The sequence below is a fragment of the Rattus rattus genome, chromosome 8, assembly GCF_011064425.1.
Source record: "Rattus rattus isolate New Zealand chromosome 8, Rrattus_CSIRO_v1, whole genome shotgun sequence".
NCBI classification, from domain to species: Eukaryota; Metazoa; Chordata; class Mammalia; order Rodentia; family Muridae; genus Rattus; species Rattus rattus.
The window spans coordinates 30,955,931-30,978,458 of NC_046161.1; the positions used below are offsets into that span (position 1 = coordinate 30,955,931).

Genomic DNA, 22,528 nt, shown 5'->3' on the forward strand with positions numbered 1-22,528 from the left:
AACACATTAGAACCAATCCCTAACCAATACTTCCCTATCAGTTGAATGGCTACCAGCATGTGTAAGGTCCTTCCCTCCCACCCTTCCCATCCCCCACCTTCTCCCCGGCATTTGTGTTCATTTGTTTTCTTGATGATCACCATTCTTACTGGGATGAGATGGAATTTCAGTGCAGTTGGATTTGCACATCCCTAAGGGCTAAGGACATTTTTCATAGTCAATAAAATGTTTAATAAAACAATTTATCTGAGCTGATAGAAAAGGCATTCTTACTGTGGCGAGCCATTACTCCATGGTAGGAGACCAGCCTCTTGACCCTGATGTCCTAGGTCTGCATACCAGCTCTGACACTCACTAGCTCCGTGACCTAGTTAAGGGATCTCACATTTCCATGCTTGTTTTTCCAATCTTATATGGAGCTAATATTTAAGCTAATACTTGCCACCTACCGATGTATCTAAGCACCATAGCAATTATATCTAGCGTTTGAAGTCATCACTGTAGTGAGTAGTTTCTACAACCCCACTTTAAGCTCCAGGCAGATCGAGCTACCTTGGATCTGAGGATAAAGACGGACACACACACATTAGCTCATTTTTGACCAATCTATAGCTCAGCAGCTGGGCTCTTCTAAGCCTCCCTTGGCTAACGTGCCCTTCTCTTTACTCCTTGCTCAACACTACTAAATCTGCCCTAGCTTAGTTATGCCTCTAAGCTCTGACCTGCTATCTCAGGCCCAATCTGTGAAGCAGCCAATGGCCACTCCACCTGAGATCTCATATGGCTGGTGGCTCTATCTCCCTCTTAAGAACGACCAACTCTTTTTCCTCCTCCTGCATCTCCTAGCCTGCCTGTGGAAACCTGGGAGTCTCACCTCTTCAGTCATTGGCTGCTGGCATCTTAATTGATAGATCAAGAACTAGTTGGGAATCAGGACCTTCAGAATTCACACACAGATTCCAATCAACGCATCAGAACCACCCCCTACAGTCACTAGTATGTCTAGCCTTTATCAGCCAAGTGTCCTATTAAATGCTTTTTTTTGTGCGTCATTTCAATTTCCCATTAACTCTTGGTATCATTGTTATCCCTACTTGGCAAGCAATGAAATCATACTCTTAGGATTCAAGACTCTTTAGCAAAGGTTTTACCAAAGTCTAGTGAGGTAGAGTAGATAGAGGTTGGTATTGCACACCTTTAATCTCAGCACTTGAGAGGCTGACACAGGAGGGTCACAAGTTCAAGTCCACCTTGGGAACAGAGTAAGACCCTGTCTCAAAAGAAAACAGAACACAAATGAGCACACAAAACCCCAAAGCCCCAGAAAACAAACAAACGAGGTAGAATTAAAATCTGATTGTAGTCGGTCTCTGACGTCATCTTTGGGGAACTGGGTTTAACTGGTCTCATCAAAGCACACAGGTCCGCCTAGAATTCCCTGGATGCACAATCTTAGCATCTGAATATCTTCCCACCTAATTCCTCATCACCATGGTACTTGGCTCAAAGTATGTGTCTTACATTCTTCTTGGTCTTCTTAGTATTCTCCCACCGCTTGATCCCAGTGGCCCCTGACTGTACCATTTGGACAACCTTAACACTAAGACAGAGTTCGACAGTACCACTGATGTACCCTACTACTTGGCAAGCCTCTGCTTCTGAAATGTAAACTCTGATCATAACAAAGACCTTTTGTCCCAGTCCCCCCACAGTCCTGTAATAACTGCTCTTTTTTTTTTTAACCTGAAAGAAACATCCATGTCTTTAATCTGCCATTTTCTTCCTGTCTTACATTCTTCCTTAACCTCTTCCAGCTCACAGTCTGGATTCTATGATTGATGATCTAATTATTTTCTTGCCCTTCCTCTGCCGCGTTCTCTTCCTACACACCCCTCAGGACAACTTTAAATTTGGACTGCTCTGTTTTTCTCTTCCTGAGTAGTTAAACTTTGATGGAGAAAATCTACACACACATGTAGACTATCACTCTGAATTCATAATCCTCACTGGCAACCACGGCTCCAGTATCGGTAGCCATCTTGTGACCTACTTTTGGATTTCATGGGATTTTCGGATTTCATATTTCAACTCTTATTTATCCTAATGATTGTTCTTTGACACCTTCCTCAAACATTATTCCCACAGCTTGAGTTCATTAAACAACCTTTACTTTAAATTCATTAGGGGGCTTTAGTTAGTGGAGGTTTAAAGACCTAACACTGGCCAGAACTTTCTAGAACTCCATGTTACTCCTGAGTGGCCTCTTAAACTTTTGTGCTATAAACACTATTTATACCATTTATAATTTATACCATTTATACCATTCTATACTTGCTATAGATTGGACATAGAATGCCCCTCAAAGAATGGTAGTAGCACCTGTAAGAAGAGATAGGACCCAGTGACAAGTTTTTGGTAACTGGAGCAAACTGAAAAGAGAATTCTGGAACCCCAGTGTCTTCCATTTCCAGTTTTGCTTCTTGGCCCATCAAGTGTTGCTGTCTTGGCACAGTCGATAGCAATGATGACAGTCAATCATTGGTCGTAAACTGTCATTGTTACTTTTCTATTGCAACAAAAACACCATGGCAGAGGCAACTTAAAGAAATAGAATTTTTAGTTTCAGAAGTTTAGAGACAACGATGGTGGACCAAAGGCAGCAGGAATAGTTGAGAGCTCCCAACTTGATCCACAAACAGTGGGCAGAGGGAAACATACTTTTTGTAATCTCAAAGCCCCGTTGACACACCTCTTCCAATAAGTCCTAATCTTTCCTGAGTAGTTCCACCAATTGAGAACCAGGTATTCAGACATATGGGGCCCTTCTCATTGCAACCATGCTGTGAACCAAATAGACTCCTCCGCCCTTTTAGAGTTCATTATTTAAGGCATTTGTTATAATAATGGAAAACTGCCTCATGCGTACTCATCACTTTCAAATTTTCTCCAGTTTGGATTTAGCCATGCCGTAGAAGCTTGTGTGTGGGGGCTCCACAGTACTATGATTTGAATGTTAAATGTGTTCCACAGAGTCTTGTGTTTGAACACCCGATTCCCTGGCTGGTAGCACTGTTCTGCAGAGGTTGGGGGATCTGTTGGGACACTGGCCTAGCTGGCAGAGGTGGATGAAATTATGTCTACCTCTGGTTCTGACCCAAGCCTGCTATTTCAGATTTGCTAACAGGGCCACTCTGCCATGCCTTTTCTGCAACAATGAACTAAAATCACTCTTTATCTTGACCCAAAATAAGTTCTTTTTTTCTTAAGTATTTTGTTAAGGATTTTTATCACAACAGCAAGGCTAGTAACTTACACATATAGGTTATCCCAAATGCAAAAGGTTAAAATGTTATTGTTTTCATAACACATGTGTTCTTCTGTGTGCATGTCTGTGGCATTTGGGATTGAACCCAGGGACATGTGCCTGCTAGGTAAGTACAATCCCTCGTTGAAACATAAATTTTTGCAGCTCTTTCTCTCTTCCCAGTTAGCATTGGGTTAGAGAGTATGGCCATGATCCACCAAAGCTAGCAGACCATTGTCATCCTTCGGTTTTTCAGTTCTCCAAGATGGTCCAAGTTACATCAAATTTTTACCGTGTTTTTGGAATCCTCATCTCTATTTTTTTTTTCAATTATTTTAGTCCTGGCTCAGTCTTCTGTGATCAGGCTGCCTAGCAGAACAGTCCATATTTGTTTTTATCACTACTAATAAAGAACCACAGACTGGGTCTTTTGGCTCATGGTTCTGGAGTGTGACCTCTAAGGGCTTCATCAGGTAGGGTTCCCAGGGAGCACAGGGACAGAAATGTATGTTATACCTTTCTCTCTCAGCTTTCATAGACACCAGGTTAGTATCCATTCCCCAAAGCCCCCACCTATAAATACCAGCTATAATACACATTCACCCTAATACCTCACAAAAGGTATTAAAGTACAACACACGAAGCCTTGGGGTACACTCATACCATAGCAGGAAGCTTCCAAAGTCCCTCAAACCTGTTCCTGTATCAGTGTTATATGATTGCTTTAAATACAACATGATTATATCTCTCCTTCACTCTAAACCCTGCATTGATTCCCTAACGCCTGGAAATAAGTCTTGTGTCCTTGGTATAGTCCCTATGGTTTGTGACCTATCTTGTGCTTTTTTCTGCACTGCCTTCATCGTTTCCTGCTTGGTTTCTTAAGTTTAAGCCACAAGAGAGCTTGAATTTCCTGAAATGTATTATTAGTACATTAATTATTATTATTATTATTATTATTATTATTATTATTATTATTTGTTTACTCCTTTAACACTCTGCTCCTTGCCGCATCTTTGTTTTCTTTATCACTTTTAACTGGCTAGTTCCTTCTCTCTTTTAAGGCTAGTCCAAGATTCACTTCTTCTGGCTGGGAATCCTTTTTTTTTTTTTTTTTCTTTCTGGAAAGAGTCACACTCCTGAACTCTAGACAGAGTTGGCTACACTGCCCTTAAATGCCACAGTTCATTGTGTGAAAGACATGTACTTCTTTGTTTATAAGATTGTGAGTTCTCTGAAACTTGAGATATGTAATATTTTTCCACGTACTCTTCTTGTGTCTATTGGTGGCATGGAGTTAATAGTTAATAATAGTTAGTATACATGTACAAATGAGCAAGTGGTCCATTAATGGAAAACTATTCTGTGTCTGAGATGACTTGTTCAATTTACGAACAGGCAGAGGAATTGGATCTACAAGCTTGTGGCTGCCTCTTAGGTTTGATTCTGAGTAACAATGGGTATAGTGATATTGGAACAGAATGGTTGGATTTGGGGTGGGAGATGGCCAAAGTCAGTTGAACCCCAAAGAAGCTGGGGGCGTTTGTAGTGGAGCTAGTGTCTACGTGAAGAGAATTTTTTTAGAACACACCACTTTGTGTGTAAACTTTAAATTTTCTCTTTTCTATAGGAAGGTGTTTTTGCTGAATAAAAATATTTTATTCTATACCTTACCCAAATAACTTAAAACTATGGAAAAAAAAGAAGGGTAAGCCAAATTTAAAGCTTTTTTGTTTTTGGTTTTCTTTCTTATACCGATTTTCTTTTCAAGGTATTCAGAAAGACCCTGCACCCCAATCAAAGCCAAAAAAGTTTATTCTTTTGAAACTCAGTACCAAATATCGTTATTATTAAAACCTTTTGAAGTTAAATTGGCTGTGGGGTTAAAAACTACTACTATTAACAATTATTGTTAAAGGTTACAATCCCAAGATGCCCAGAGAGTGGTAGGTAATTCTCACAGACTATCATAATCACGCTTTTTCACAATTGTCCCCCCCTTTCTATTTGAACAACTAATGTCCACTGAACTCATAACTTGGGGAAATGCCCAGCAGATGAGTTGGGAAGACTTCCGGGGCCAAAAGGCAAGATGCTTGCACCAGGCAACATAGCCTTTTCCGATCTTAGAATGTTGTCACCTGTCCCAATGAAGGCAAAGTGGGTGAGCTGGGGAATCCAAGGAAGCTCCCTAAGAAACTAAAGCTAGGTATTTGTAAAAAGGCAAAGGAACTCGCAACCGCTAGATCAACACCAGAGCAACACAAGGTGGTTTCTCAAAAGGTAGGCGGCCGGGGCGGGGCATAGGCGGGAACCCGGGAACGTGCAGAGGGTGCACCGGCCAGGAATGCCGCCTCTCCGGGGCGAGCGAAGGTGAGGGGAGAGTGAGTGCAGATCTGACTGGAACCTTGGTGTCTCACTCAGGCAACTCGCCCTCACCGGGTCGGCAGAACTGGAGGCTTCGGCCGCACTTGCCTGCAGGGGTGTCCGTGTGGAGCGGGCAGACAGGTGGCGCGTAGGCGCCAGCGCTCCGAGAGTCCCCCCTCGGTGCAGTGGTACAGCCCTGCCCGCCGCTGATCTGGCAGGCTGCGCGCGCACCCCGCGGCGGGGCGCGGGCCGGGGAGCCCCGGCCTCTGCGGCCCGCCTCCGTCTCCGCCGGTGCCCTCCTCCCTCGGCTCTGGTGCCGGGCGTCCGCGCGCTCCGCGGGAGGAGCGCGGCCGCGGGGCGCGCCCGGGACTCCGCCCCCAGCTCCCCTCCCGGAGCCCGGGTGCCCGGCTCGCGCGGCTCGGTACGAGACGGGGACCTCGCGCCGCCCCAGCGCCCCCGCCCCGCGTGAGAGGCGCCGCGCCCTCCGGCCGCCCTGCCCGGTGCATGGAGGGGCCCGTTCGGATCGCAGCCGCCGCCGTCGCCGCCGCCGCCGTCGCCAGAGAGCGGGGGGATGACCTGGGGGTGGCTCTCGGAGCCGGCTGCTGTGCAGGAGGTCTCGGGGCTTAGCCAGCCCTGCGGAGAGGTGCGGGGGTCCCTCGGCAGGGTCCCCCAGGGTGGCCCGGGATCGAGAGCTCGGGAGTCGAGCGGCTCGGGAGCGGGAGGTCCTGGGGATGCGGAGGCCAGCTTGCCCGTAGAGCGCTGGGGTCTGGGGTGGAAAGGCAGCTGAGGGATGCCCTGCAGTCGGCTCACCGCCGCTTCCTTGGGCGCGCAGAGCCACCTCGCAGGAGGAGGCGGGGTGAGGTGTCAATGACACGCTGAGGTCTTCTTCGGAGATCTACCAGGGCAGGTGGGATGCAGCGTAGCGGGGAGCAGGGGCCGCCGGCGCTTTTCCCAAGGGAGCCTACTCCGACGTCCCTCTCAATCCCCGCAGAGTGCTGGAGAGAGACAGTGATTTATGTGTAGGGAGAAGCAAGAGAAATTTCCTGCACAATGTATCTTTCTCTGCCTTCACAGACTCAGTGACTTCCCAGCCCCAGGGAGTGTATTTTTCCTTCTCGTCTGTAAAGCTTTCTGTGGCTCGCATTATCATTTACTAAATACTTTAAATACATCGCTATTTATTTCCGCCTGCAGCTTCGGACCTTTGTTGCTTTCTCTCCACTTTTAGGAATTTCAGTAATAAATCACCGAGGGGAATAGATAGGCTCCCTTGCCCTTCACTTTATTGTTCTCCCCTAACGCCACCAAATCAGGTGGAAGGCTCTCGGAGAAAGGAACTCTGCAGAATGCCTGCCTTTTCTCAAGGGGACCACAGAAGGTGGCAGGTGTTTTTAAGGGCAGGCTGTCCTCCAGTTGGGCTGTCGAATTTAGGGGACCTCATTAACAGAAAGACAGCCTTTGTGTCCTAAATCAGACACCTTGGGAAACAGGAGGTTGGACTAAAAGGTAACGTGAGATTTTTGTCTAAGGCCAAAGCCAGGAATGCTGAAAGAGGCTGAGTTAATTCAGAGTCCATTCCTCACTGATACTATACCCCTTGGATTCCCAATGGACATTTAGCATAACTCAAGAAGGTGGGTGGGGGCCGGAGAAGAGGTGCCTTAATTTTAATATAATTCTAGACATTCTGTTACCTTTAAATAACTCTTAACTTTCCAGTCTATTTTTAGATGAAAAATGTGGGCTACAGATAGTTGAACTTAGGATACGATGAAAGAAAACCTTCAGAAAATTTCAACTTAGTGTTAAACTCGAAAGAATTCTTAGCAACTCAGACAGGCACTGAATACTGCCGTCTCTGTTATGCACATGTTGAAGTAAACTGCCACATACTTTTAGTTATATGAGAAGGATGGAGAAAACCTGTTTCATTCGGAAAGACATGCCTTGGGTGTGCGTTTGGCGGTGTGTAAAGGAGAAACATTTATATTTCTATAAAACGCACAAACGTACATTGTTTAAGTTTCTTGCAAAAACTCGGATATAGTGTTTGGGAAGTCTTTTCTTTGAATGGTTTAATCACCTAGCAAAATCAGTTGCTAGAGGTGCTGTGCTATTGTTTGTGTAGTAACCCACTAGGGATGCTTTGATTGACTGCTGAGGTTCCCATCAGCCTCTGCTGTGCAAAGTCCTTAAACAGCACGGACTTTTAAGCAGGAAGCACAAAGAACCAGAGGACCTGACATACACTAATCTTAACTTGTGTAGGTTGCTTCCTGCATCTCCCTTACTTCTGGCGGACTTTGCAGGTGGCTTGACTTTTTGTGGAAGGCTTTAACGTCCCTTGCAGATAGGACCCTCCCCTATCCTCAGGGTATATATAGAGCAGTGCCCAGGGATAGAAACTTGTGTCATAGGGCGGTGCTACACCAGGGTCAGGTAAAATTTAATACTTGGTTCTTATGCTTTCCTCTGGTTTTCCCACTTTGTGTGTGTACTCTCGTGGTTCTCTAGACAGTCTCTCTCTCTCTCTCTCTCTCTCTCTCTCTCTCTCTCTCTCTCTCTTTTCAATGGCAGTAGGATTTTTGTTCTCTTGGGATTGTTTCTTTGGTGAACGTGTAGATAAAATTTGATGACTGTTCTTAAGTAAAATGCTAGGGAAGTGATTTCAGGACTTGAACAATATCTTTGCGAAGTCAAAGATATAGACAATAATGGGTTAGAAAATTTGTTGTTTCAATGTGCGTTAATCGTTAACAGCATGTGGTCAGCATCTCCACTATGTAGAATTATAGCTAGGTCAGTACAATTATCTACCAGATCGTCATTCTTTAGCTCAATGACATTAATACTTATTAGAAACTAATTAAAATGAGAATTTGAACTCTAACTGTACTTCTTTGATAGAGTTGCTTTTAATATCTGGCTATTTTATTTGTTTGTTTATGACTGATGCCTTTTTCAAGAGATTGTTTTTTTTATTCGCCTAGATTGAATTAGAAAATGTTACACTGTTTTTATTGACACTTTCATATTGTGTCCAAACATTCCACTTGATAAACTTTTGTTGTGTAGGTGGCCTGCTTCCCCTGTGCATAGGAGGGGAGGGCTGTATTTGTTTACTGTTAAAATTAAGGGATGGGGCACAAGAATATACTTAATGTCACTTTCAAATACTGGGTTACATTGAAATGAAAAGCTGTGGGTTTTTTGTTTTTTTTTTTTTTTATTGTTGTTGTTTTTAAATCCTTCAAGTTTTCTCTCATTGTTTGGGCACTCTCCCTCCATTGTCAGGCTTAAAACATACAGTATCTTTGTCATCTGTCCCTCGAATAATGGTCCTGAGGTGATATTATTAATGTGGCTTTTTAAAATCAAACTAATTATACTTGCCTAAAAGAGCCACATGTGTGTGATTCTAGCTGCCTGGTGCCTTTTGAGAGCCCTGGAGACAAGCTAGTGAATAGAGCTGAAAATTCATGCTGTATTTGATTAAATGGAACAGACTCGCTGCTCCTTACCCCAGCAGGGGCTGTGAGATCTCTTGATCCCCGAAGCGGCTCCTAGACCCTGGGAATTCCATTAGCGAGCACCTGAGGAATTTCTGCCCTGCAGTGCCTTTTTTGTATGTGTGTATGTGTATGTGTGGAGAGGGAGCAGATCTGAGTCGTGAATGGGAGGGGGAGTAGAGGGGGCGGAGAGCAGGCTGCATTAGACGGCTCCATATGTTAGCAGATCTAAAATCAAGGCATGACTTAACAGCTTATCTTGTAAGAGAAAAGCCCAACCCAAAGGCAGCCGGCACTGGGGACTTTATTACAGGCAAGGCTGTGGTGCATTAGCACTGAAGCGAACCCTAGTGTAAGTACAGAGAGGTGCTGCTTTCTGCTCTCCTTCTAAGTACAGGCGTATGCCTATTTGCAGCCTTGGTAAGTGTTTTTGAATGCTCTTTGGATAAATATGTGAACGTGTATTACAGTGTGCTCTTGCCTGTAAGGGCCGGTGTGTATTGTGTAATAACTTAAAATTTGAGAGCAAAGTCAGGCTTTTTATGACAAGTCATTTGCCTGTGCAGAAATGAAGTGCTTGTTTGAATAGGCATATTTTAGTTTATAGCTTTGTTTCCATATGTTCTTGTTCTGTGTCTTTTTATTATAGAGTTTAAATTCATTTTCTCTCTCATTTCTGTTGGCATTTAAAACGATTCTGTTGGCGTCCTAGTATTTTGAGCCATCGCTCTTCCGACTCTCTAGTAGCCCCAAGTAAATGAAAATATAATTTCCAAAACCATTCTGGAGCAGATTTGTGGAGAAGCTTTGGTGTATCTCCTTCTGCCTGCCCTGGGTGTACTTTGGAAACAACTTTTTTGCTGAGTCCTATCCCAGTTCACTTATTGTGTGCCCTTTCCACAGAGGACTGGTTGTAGTTTGTGGGTGGTATCGTTAATTGATTCTCATCTTCTGGGAATGTGAATCACAATGTGAACAGTTTTCAGCTCATTTAGAATGCAGCGGCGTGTTTGATGGCTGCCACGATATATTTTATTGCTAACTAAAATCATGTAGACAGTGCCGTTCTTTTCTTCCCACTCCCATGTATTCCTGTCGAAGGTTCTCACAATACAACATGTTACCCCTTTTCCTCTGACACCCCGACACGCCTTTTAAGAAGTAGATTAAACCCTGAAGTCAGTTACTGTTTGCCTTCACGGTTTAGTTGCTGTATAATATATTTTGATGGCCAGAGATAATTAAAAAACAGACAAACAAAACACCCTCATAGAACATTTTGTTCTGCTGCATGTGAGTTGGAATCTGAGTAGGCACTTTCAATTCTTGAATGCCAAGGATGTGCTTTTTAATAGAGAAAAAAAGAGTGTGTAAGCTGGTTACATTATTGAACCTAGGTTACACATTTTGCTCCTTTCCTTGACGAAGCTGTGTAGATGATTTTTATTTTTATGGTACTGTAATAGAAATTGAATTAAGGGGTTGACATGGAACTTGCTTCAGTCTACTCCTCTTATTGTTTATTTGAGCTTAGGCCATGGGCTTGACCTAGCCTTGGATCCTTTATCTGTAAAATGGGGATTAAATGGATAGGATATCTTCCCTCCTGGGATTAAATGAGTAAGTGAAATGAGTAAAACATTTGGCAGATAGTAAAACTTGTATAAATGTTAGCTGCTGTCATTTTTATTGATTCCTCCTGGGCCTGTTTGTGTGCTTCTTTGGTCCAAAAGTGAATGCTTTCAAGTTCTAAATAAAGAGGAAGTCTTGTAAGTTTGTAACAATGTGTCCCGTGTAATCGCTACAACTTCGTCTGTTGATATTTCTTCAATCTCCATTTGAAACTTAGAAAGCAGTTGGAAACAATGAGTGGAGCTTTTTCCAATCTAGGCTAACTCCACACTAGGGTACACCCCTGAATGCAGCAGGTAGCCAAATGAACTTGAGCACTCACCTGTTCCATCACTAGCGCTCCAGTTGCATTCTCTTTGCCTAGGAAGGCTCTCCCTCAGCCTTCCTCTCCCGCTGCAGGCTCCAGCTATGCAGATCAGTCTTGCCATAGGATCATTTTGCCTGTTCTTGAACTTGGTGGAGTAGAGTCTTAAAGTGGTGGCATTCCTGAACGAGTCCTTATGCCTGTGCGGTTTACCCATGCTATTGTGTGCAATTCTTATTCCTGTGCTTCAAGTTGTTACGATCTTTGTGTGTTTTGAAATTTCTTTTATTGGCCCTTGGGGTTAGGTCATTGGCAGAAAAAAAAAAAGAATAACATTTCTTCACATATTATTAGAACCCAGTGGCTATTTTAGAAAAAATAACCATGGCATCCTTTATTTATTTATTTATTTATTTATTTTGATGTAAAACTGAGTTGGAAGTAACTCAGTTATGTTTGTTTCCAGTTCCATATACCAAGTCCTCTGATAATACATTTTCTGTCTCTGTCTCTGTCTCTGTCTCTGTCTCTGTCTTTGTTTCTGTCTCTGTCTATGTCTCTCTCTCTCTCTCTCTCTTTTGGAGGTAAAGGAAGGGCTTCAAGATAGAGAGAAGGGAGTGTATGAGATAGCTTATGATTTTCATGTTTGGGATGAAGTTTACTGATCAATACTTAGAATTTGGTAGAAATAACGACCAGCTCAACTATAGTGTCCTCTCGTTGAGTTGGAAATGTAATTGCAGACTGTTTATACACACATATACACGGCTTTGTGTGCAGATACTGCTCTTTGATTTAAGAGAAAGTCTATCAGAAGTTGAGGGGAGTAGAGCAAAGAAGCTCTGGTCCAGGGAGACGTTGAAGAACAAGGCCACACAGTTCTGTTGTGGAGAACAGTTTTACCCGGTCTGAACAATCACTGTACATCGAGACTCTGTTTATGTGCGTTGAAATTCCTTAATATGGGGAGTGAAATTTATCTCACAAGCAGTAAAACAAAAAGTAGAGTGATAGTGATGGGTATGAAGTTTTTCTGTTTTGTCCTCCTGTTTTTTTTTGTTTTTGTTTTGTTTTGTTTTCCAAAATTTGTTGGGGACTGTAGTTGAGATGAATAGTTTGTACTATGTTATTAGAAATGTTGATTGAGGGTTTTCTGGATGGTTTGCTTGGACATTTGCCAATCTTTCCCCCTCAGGAGACATTGTATTTTTCAGCATTAGTAAGTTTATTAAATCTTTCTATTCATAGCTCCTTGACACAGGTCATTTTTCACGGACAGCCATGGGTAGAAAAGGATCCCCCTGACTCCCAAGGAGCCCATTATGGCCAGGGTGTCATTAGATCTGGGGACAGCTGTAGTGGCCATGTGTGACTCATTTATTTAAAGTTATGTTTTAGAGTCATTTTATGTTTTTGGAATATAAATGTTTTGCTTGCATGTATGTATGCATGTGCCCTTGGAGGAGGTTGTAGATCTACTGAACTATAGTTATCAGTGGTGCCTGTGAACTACCATGTGACTGCTGGGAACACACGCAGGTCCTCTACAGAAGCTACAAGTGCCGTCTCTCCAGCTATAGCTGACTGAGCTGTCTCTCCAGCCTACGTCTTTTCTTGTAGGGGCAATTATAGGTGTAGATCCATGTGCAGCATGCTGTTTGAAAGGCTGTGGGTCCTTCTGGTCTGTTCTAATTGTATAAAACGTCTTTTTTTGTGGGTGAGAGACTGGATCAGTGACCTCTAAGAGCCTTTGTGCCAAGGTTCCATGAAATAGCTTTTCATGGTATAGCTGGGCCAGATACTTGTCATACTATGATTGCAAAGGGGGAAATGTATCCTGTTCCCAAATCAATACATTTTCCCAAACTAACCCTGGCATAAAATTGAGACTGCTTCTACTTGACCTGCTCTTTGCATTTCAAGTGAGATTCCTAAAGTATTAGTAACTAGTATGTCAGTTATTCTTCCTGGCTTTAAAATAATATTGCAATGATTTAATTTACAGTAATCTAAAAAAATATTGTAAGGGAACATAGGGAACCACAGGGGTCTCTGGTACACCTGTAAGTCAGCCTCAGCAGTGTACTGAAATACAGTCTTTAAAAACAAAATGAAGGAGCTGGAGGGATGGCTCAGTGGTTAAGAGCACTGACTGCTCTTCCAGAGGTCCTGAGTTCAAATCCCAGCAACCACATGGTGGCTCACAACCATCTGTATTGGGATCTGATGCCCTCTTCTGGTGTGGCTGAAGACAGCAACGGTGTATACATACACATAAAATAAATAAATCTTTAAAAAAAAATAAACAAATGAACAAAAATGGAGATAAAATGGAGTTTTCTAATGTTTGGAGTTATCAGTATCAAAACTGATGGTACTTGGCAGATACAGAATATCTGTATTTCGGTCAGTCTAGTTGTTACGTATTTGCTCCTACAAATTAGACATAAAGAGTATCAAATACTCCTCTTGTTTTTCTAGCATCCAAAGTTCTCTAAACTTTAATTTCAAGGGAAAGAAAGGGGAAAAGGCCAGAGGTCAGACCCAGTGATGTAGCAACAACAAAACTATCTGGGCTTGGCTGGGATCACACACAGTTACTCTTCACTGCGTGTAACTCCTATCTACAAAATGGCATTTTATGTTATTAATTGGTCTTTAGAAGAGTTGGCAGTACTGTGTGATCTTGAATCATCGAAGTACTATTTTTTCTTTTATAAAACAGGAAAGTGTATTCAGTTTTTACTCTTAAATTTAATTAATGATGATGATGGTGGTGGTGATGATGATGATGAAGAAAATGGTGATTTCGTGTATCTGTGAATTCTGGGATGGAACATTAGTCTCCAGGTTTGCTCTGCCACCATTTTGATCTGCTAAGCCAACTCCAGCCCAAAGACAGTTCTATATTTATTGTGTGCACATCGCTACCCTCCCTCCCTCCTCTCCAGTCCCTGGAAGCAGGTCTCACTCATGCTCTTTTCTCTGTGGCTATGCCTTATCTCTCCAGCTCCATTCCCAAAATCAGGAGGGGGAATAAAAATATAAGGGGACTCCCCCCAATAAAACCCCCAAAGAAATAAACTTCACAACCCTTTCCTAAACAGTTAGTAGCCTATCACCATGTTCCTGTCTTCAAACCATCTATCGTTTGCCTATGATGTTCCTTAACCCTACATTTGACCACGTGCCAGCTCCCAGTTTTGTGTCTATGACTATGCCAGGCTTCAGGATCTCTTTCCCCTCCCTTTTCTGAGCCAGGGTCTCTCGTGTCCTAGGCTGGCTTCAAACTCACAGACTTCTGATTTCCCTACCTCCACCTCCCAAGTGGTAGAATTGCAGGTATGTGCTATTATGCTTGGCTTATGGGGTTTGTATGACTACTAGGCAAGCACCCTGCCAGCTGAGCTAACTTCCTTAGCTTGGCGACTATCTTAACACCCTGTAATTGTGTGCAGTGCTGTCAAACTTGCCCTGTAAGGACAATAGAGTTTTCCCCTACCATTACCCGTTCTCACCCTACTGACTGTGCCCTGAAAACCCCGATGTACATTTGAATTCTTGGGCAAATTGTAGTTCGAAGTTTTGCTTGGACCCTGAGGAAGCTAACTTTATCTGTTGGTTAATTCATTAATAGAACGGGTTCTTACAGAGAGGGCTAGGAGGAGGCAGGGCTTTGCTGGAGGAAAGTAGGTCACTGGGACATGCCCTTGAAGAATGTAGTTCTTGGACTCTACTTTTACCTCTCCTCTGCTTCCTAGCTGCTTTGAGATCACAGACTCCTGTGCCATAGGCATCCACTGCTGAGTTCTGCTTCACTTCAGGCCTGTGGAAGTGAAGCTGGTCACCATGGACCAAAGCCTCTGAACCATGCACCAGAAGTGAGTCTCACTTGTGTTCTGAGGTGTTTTGTTTCAGCGATGGGGAACACCGTGTTGAGGAGTTAGGGGTACTAGGCTCTTTCCTCTAGATCCTTGAGTAATCTCCACACAGAGTTCTTATAAAAACCAAGTGAAATCATGGAAAGATCCCATAGCTCCCATTCACGAAGATCGAAGAGAGTTTCGGAAAGTAACAAAAATCTAGGTGAGTGTCAGGAACAACTGTTGGGACTCCCATTTAGGTCAGTTATTTTGAACAGTTTAACAATTTGGTGTATTTAAAAGCATGCTTCGTTCTGTGTAGCATCATCAGTGCCTGGGAGCTGAGGTCATGTTTTGCTTGCTTGTGTGTTAACTGGTTATTATTGCAGGGGTTCCCTTCAGTATGTGAATAGCAAAACCTACATCCTGGCTTCTGTCTATTTGCCAGGGCAATTTCTGACACTTACTAGGCTTTCGTGGTGTCAGAGCAGCAGTAATTAGTATTCTCTGCTTCATAATAACTTGGTATCTGTTCAGTGAGTAATTGTACACATCGCCTGACTGGAGGTAAAATTGGCAAGGGAAACGGGTGTTTAATGGGTAAAATACTACTTTTATCAGGCCATGAGGTTACTCTAGTGACATCAGAACTTGGCAGCCCCCTTTCAGTCCAATAAAGAGAAAAGGCACCACGATGGGGGAAAGACATTTCCCCCTGCCCATTTCTTTTGGCTTTCTCTTGCTGATTTTGGCCTCAGGGAGTGTGTATAACAAAATAACAACACGGTGAGTCACGGGCGGAAGGACCAGGGAGTGAAGGAAGACTGTTTTAGCTGGAACAGAAGGACTTATCAGTCAGTACCCATGTTCCTGTCATGATGGAGACATGGAGGGTGGGAGAGGAACCCACACTCATAAAAGGGGTTCCGGAAGCCTCATGGCTCGACATGTAGCTGGCAACTTGACAGCACTCGGCGCATGGGGCAGGGCGTGGGGAAGGGAAGTCTGGGCACAGGGATGGAGATAATTTCCAGTTGTTGGTGTCCTACCATCTGAACATTAGCTCCAGTCGACCTCGGGGCCAGAAAACCCCAAGAAGAAATGTTTAGGTTCTTCATACATTTAAAAACTGGAGTGGTACCCCACCGAAGTCTCACTTCAGTGCTGGGGCCATGACTTCCTTCATAGTTATATGATACTGTGCAATTGCCATTTTGCTATTACTACAGTGTTTGGCATGAGTGTGTGTGTGCGTGTGCGTGTGCGCATGTGTGTGCGTGTGCGTGTGCGTGTGCGCATGTGCGTGCATGCAGATCTGCAGGAGCTGTGTCAGGCATGCATTAAGGCAGAGGACAGCTGGCCTCCCTTTCTACCTTGTGGGATCTAGGACTGAACTCAGGTCTTCATGCCTGTATACAAACGCCTCTACCGGCTGAACCATTGGTCAGTTATTTTCGGGACAGGATTCTGTTGTAACCAGGCTGGCCTTTGACTTTTGGCAGTCCCCCCACCTTCTCCTGAGTGGTGGGGTTCCTGGGAGCTCTAAGATTCCATTTTAAAAGAAACGTTCTAGCCTCTTCTAAAGCCTCAGATGCCCACGAAGAAGGAGGTGCACACTGTTTTGTACCGAGAAGCACACATTTTTGCTGAGATGGCGTAGATAGGTTAAGTGTCTTCCTAACTCGGTTCTACATATGTGCATCTCCAGAACATACTTTCAAGCTGTATTCTGATGGGATTTGCTCTAATTTCTAAATTGGCTTACAGTTATTGAAAAATAGCACAATTTAAAGGACAACACAAGCCCCTTTTGATTCTATAACAGAAACACAACATCCATTTTTCTCCCCAGTCCCGATTCTAAGCTCTAGTTACCCTATTTTAAATTATTTCGTATTTTAGTTGGATTTTTCCCTGAAAATACGTTTTATTAATCTTGCTCTGACTGTCATTATCTATAGGTCTTTCATATAAATTTCATCATGTATTTGAGTTAAATTCTTTTTTTTTTTTTTTTTTTTCTGAATTTCCTGGCTAGCTGAAGTTAATTTTGAGTCATTGTAACCCTGGTTGTCAGCCATGCTCTCCTATTAAAGCTAGCAAACACAATTGTCATGATTTGTTATTTCTTTTGTGTTTGAGGATGTATTTTGAAAAGAACCATTGTCATAGTGGTTAGGTCTTAGAATAATTTTACATTTGTTGCTATGACAACGGCCACAGTGGGGTTTTAAATTATACAATGCAGCTTGCAGAGGTTTGCTATCAGGCTTTTGTGGCATCACATAAATTTTAGCTCAGGGATTTGACCGTGCGCATATTACTAATGTTAATAGGAATATTTTAGTTAACTCCCAAAGTCGGCTTCCTAAATGTGAACTTTCTTCCCCCCCATCCTTGGAAATGATCATAAAAATTATTTAAAGGAGCCTCTGAGTGCTTTACTCAGTTTGAGATTTCTCTTCTCAGTATAGTAGATTACTAGGGGAAAGATAAAGAAGTGGCTAGCCCCACAGACAGAAACTATGGCATTTAGTTAAATTCTTGATTTCTTAGTTAGCTGCGCACATGCGTGCTCACGAACACACGCAGAGCTAGGAGAGCATACTTCATTAGTCGGAAGCCTAGATGTTAGCAGGAGGCATGGCCCCAAAACAGGAAGGTCCCACATGCTAAATTCTATAGTTCTTCTGGAACCCAGAGTGAGGAACTGTTCTGAGCAGTTCTCGTAACAAATACGGTTCCTTTTTTTCTCTTCCTGTTGAAATGTGAGGGTTTCAGCGCGGGCGTGGGGGGCGCTTTGACATTTAGTAGGCAAGCAAGGTCTCCCCATTTGCTTAGAAAAGTTCTTTCTAATTCACTGAGAACTACTAGTGTCCTTTGTGTCTTAATTGCCCTAGAGTGAATGCTGCCTGTGCACTTGAGGAATCTGACAATAAATAATAGGGAGAGAAAGGAGTGAAGTGTTGCTCTCACAGAGCACGGCTCTTGTCTGTTGGGGTACCCTGCAGACTTCCAAGAATGGTGCCTCTAGGAGATTGGGAAGGAGAGGTACTGACCTAGTCTGGTCATTGCATACGCAGACAGGCCCAGGAGGAGTCACAGACACCCTGTCCTTAACCTCCCTTTGAGCAATTCCAAACTGTTGTATTGTGGTCCTTTTTATTTCTTATATAGCATACATTTCTCCTTCCCTGTGTTTCTGATGGTGATCATCACTTCTTAAATAACCTCAACAGAGCCCTGCTTTACACAGCATTTCACAGCTGTCTTTTCTGCCTCTCTGCTTATCAGAAACATGAGATAATACCGTTTTTGTGAGCAAGGAAATCACGAAGGCCATCCACGAGCACTGGTGTCAGGTACAAGAATTGCGATCCAGCTCGGAGTCAGGTAGCCTTTTAAGCCCTCCCTGTTGCGCTCTGGAAAAGTGTTATTTGAAATTTCTACCTTTCTTTTAAAGATTTATTTTTAGGTCAGTTTGTATGACCTCAGTAGATGAAAAATTTTAAATTCTAAGTTTTCCTCATACCTATGATAATTCTAAACCTCAATTTCTACCTTCTAAAGTCAATGGACCTAATAGGAAACACTGAAGTGAGCTTTCCAAGCTAAGATCAACTCCCCGGTGTCTTGTATTTTGTGTTCCTGCCTGGATCCTGGCTTTTGAACCTTTTTCTTTGGAGCAGGGAAAATACTTGGATGCTCAGACATTCTTTCACAATATCATCTTGGCTGAATGTGAAACTCGAAAGGCTTTCCCAGTTGTAGTAAAAGCAAAAGAGAAGGGGACATTTTGGAAGTTCCTTCCCCCCCCCCCTTTATTCTTTGGTTGTGGAACAAATACAGTCTCTAGAGAGCTATGTTCTGCCTTTGATCTTACCGATCATCCTCTGGTATTCTTTATATCTAAAATGTGACTGGTGATATTGGGGCTGGGGATATTGCTTTTCATCTCTTGGTTATGCGAGTTTGGGGTTTCAAGCCTGGTGTGCTCTGAGTGATTCAGTGTCGCCTTGGACAGTTGTTAACAATTTCTGTTTCGTAATGCTGGCTAAGACAGAAGTCAGCGTCGAAGCATTTCGCCGTGTCTAATTTGTGTTATTTTGGTGTAGATCCTCAAAATACTCATTAGCTGCTTAGTGAGGTGGTTTAAAATGATTGAGAAGAAAGGGACAAGTAGAGACCCTTAGGGCTCAGCGTTGCCCCTCCTCCTCGGTGGAGAAGCCTGAGTTGTAATCACTGCCCAGTGCAGCTCCCAGAGTGAGGTGTGAGGCTGTTTATTTTCACTCCGGAGATGTATATACTGCAGAAGGAAAACTCTGGCCTGGCTTAACCTAAGCAAGTCATTACTTATCTACGATCTGGCAGGCAATTTGATTAAGGCTGACAGAGCTCATATAATATCAGAACCAGACCCTCCCGGTGATTGATGATGCTGGTCTGTGAGTTTTTTTTTTTTTTTTGTTGTTTTTTTAATTTAAAAAGGAAAAAAAAACTGAACAAGGATGAATACTAATTCTGATTCATATTTGCCAAGTATAGACTGCCTGATATAATTTTATCTATACTAACATGCCTAAGTGTGACATATGTTAGGTGACAGTTAAATGGTCTTAAGAGCAATAGTGTCTTAGTTTTCGGTCTGCAGGTAACTTGGCTGTGTACTGTTTCTAGGGCTGGAGATTGGCCTGGAGCCTTGTGTGTCGCTCTTTGTGTATCCCCAGCCCTTTCTTTACCTGAGGTCCTGCTTCCTAGCATGGCATCTTTAACATGGCTTGCTTTGATATTATATATTCCTTAGCATAATGGGATTAACTTAGAAAAGAAAAAAAACCCTAATAAATCCATTTGGAAATGTTTGTCTTTAAGGCATTTTCAACTCCTTGTTTTCCGATTATAAGAAACCGGGTTGACCTTTGTAATAGCACATCTGGGCCATGGAGTGTAGCTACTGGCCTCTGCACTGGTGTATAGGTTCCATGTCTCATCCCTGTTGACATGGTGTGACTAGAATATGCCAGAAGTTCTACCTGCATTTTACTGTGCAGAGCGTTGGGTCTGGGTACACTCCCATTCCCCAACCCCCACCACACACAGAAATTCAGGCGTGCACACTTGCAGGGCAGCATTGTAATTTTTGCAGTGGTATTGAGTTTGGACTCTGGAGAAAACATTGTACCACCATTCTACCAATGCACAGGTTTTAAGATACCCGTTTGGGGCCTATAAAAGAGAGGATAAAGCTTGCCTCTATTGCATTTACAGAGTTCTTGTAGGGATGTCGTCTTGTGGCTTTGGAGTTGGGTAGCATTTACAAGATTATTTTAGCTTTTATGGTCTTGGGAATGTACATCTTGTTTTTTTTTTAAAAATAAAATTCTCGCTTCATCTCCTAATATCGTTCTCAACCTGAAGTTGTGAAGATGTGTGTGGTAGCCCCACCCCCTCCATCTGTAACCCACAGTTACCTCTGGGAAGGCGCCATAAAAACCCACCGAGAGCTACTGACCAAAACAGTCTAGTCTTTTCTCTTTTAGCTCTGATCTAAGTAGAGTATTTTAAACTCTAATTTCATGCCCACTCATGAAGATGAAGTTTATTTATGTAAATAAATCAACTAAGTGATGCTGCCTGCATCGGCAGAAAAACAACCAAGTCTTCACTTTCAAGTCAAGTTGGGGTCGTAGAAGACCGTTTCAGAAACGTGCTTGGTTTTCCTTAGATATTTGCCCCATTCGAGACTGAAGAGCAGATGTTGGTAAATAAATCGACCCAGTCACATATTCTAGTCACACCATGTCGGTAGGAGTGTGTTTGGAATTTTATGTGAGTTCCTGTTCCCTTGGGTACTAGTGCCACCACAGAGCTCTTGCTGCTTTGTGACTGTGGCTTAGTTCATCTTGGAAGCCTGGCCGTTGGCGTGTGCTACAATCCTGCTTTTCACCCTGTACTGATGATCCCTGTCATAAACATCTACAGAAAGATAATCATACGTGCACTGAGTGTCTTTGGCTACAAGGCCTTACGAACGATCCTAATGTTGAGGTTTCCATGTATCCATGCCTGTTTCTGAGCCTCCTGGCCCTGTTCTGTAGACTTAGTGATTGAGGTGCTTCATTGTTGAGTCTCTGGCCTCTGGGTTTTCTTCAGTGCCTTATTTTGTGCTCTGCTAATCAATCCTCTTGGCACCTGTCTTAAATTATATGTAATGAGAATGTTGGCTGTGGGTATTTAAAGATTGATATAAAATAGGTAGGTGAACACTGGTATGAAAATAAGTAATGAAGAAAATATAGATTCTTATTAGAGTGGTGAGGTCCACATTCTCTAAGTAGCTAGCTCTCTGACAACATTCGACCATTTTTATCTTCCTGTTGGCTTCGCAGAAGTATTTTTAAGAGACAGGAAATCGGTAGTTTGTCAAGTAACTACGTCCCACATTGGGTGCTTATTCATTTATCAAGTGTTTGAAGACTTACTTAGTGACAGTTTCTTCCCGGAGTTGGACTTTACAGTGGTGAGAAAAACAGATAAATTCCTCTAGCATTGAGCCGACAGAGGGGTTAAATGGACCCACTAGAAAATGGTTTTTAAAAAGCTCTATTTTTAGAGCCGCTTCATGCACAGGTGAGTGGAAGGGATAAGGATTTTTTACATACTCTCATCCCCAAATAATCTAGCCTAGGTCCTTCCTTCCTCTTGCTGTGTGGTGGGTCAGGTAAAGTGAGGGTCGTATGTCCCCTTCCAGACTTCTGTTCAGCTACAATTTTTATACTCGGGAAGTCAGGTGAAAATAAATGTCAAGGACATTGTTGAGAAAGGAAAGTTGAGAAACTGGAAATTTCAGATCAGTGTGTAGGGAGATTGAGTGGGTAGTGGGGGCTTATTTAAGTTGAATGTAGGGTTGGGTGTGGTAAGTGTCCTGCCTTTGAACCTCCCCTGGAGGATGCTGGGAAAGATAAGCATGAAGGTGAAGGATAGGCTTGTGCTATGGCCGGTCCTTTATGAGGGGTAGAGACTGTTCTTCTGAGGAAAGTGGTTGGTGCCAACATGAGGGTGAAGGCGTGTGTGTGTGTAGGAGATATCGGGCATCCTGTTTCATAAAGAGTGGCATCGAGCTGTTAAATTTATAGTGATTTAAGGCATGGAAAACGCGTCTTTAGCTGGTTCTTAGCATTGATCTTGAAGCCAGCCTGGTTTTTAGCAATAATTTTATATCGACCTGGAATAAAAATGAGAAACAAAACAAATAGCCAAGACATAAAGTGATTGCTTCTGAAGCTACATGCATTGTGCATTCACTTACTGTCTGTTTGTTTTATTTGGTCTTGTTTGAATGAAACAATCATAACAAAAAACAGTTCTTAGTTAAGAAAATTAATATTCTTGCTTGGCAGATTTTGGCATTCATACATAGGAGGTTTAAATGTCTCTCCCCTTTCCCCTCTCCCCTCAGCGTCCTCTCCAGGGCTGTGGATTGAACCCATGGCCACGTTTCCTTTAGGCAGCTGTCCCGAGACCGACTGAGCCACTATCTCAGCATCCA

The 22,528-nt window shown here is 43.0% G+C and overlaps 1 protein-coding gene across 1 annotated transcript in view; it reads left to right on the top strand.

Annotated features, from left to right (window-relative positions):
* Positions 1-6,038: 6,038 nt before the first annotated feature.
* Positions 6,039-22,528, top strand: part of Cdon (cell adhesion associated, oncogene regulated) — an 86,052-nt gene continuing 69,562 nt past the window's right edge. Inside the window, exon 1 of the mRNA XM_032909338.1 lies at positions 6,039-6,314. The gene's annotated coding sequence lies outside the window, so the exon portion shown is untranslated. The remainder of the gene's footprint in view (positions 6,315-22,528) is intronic.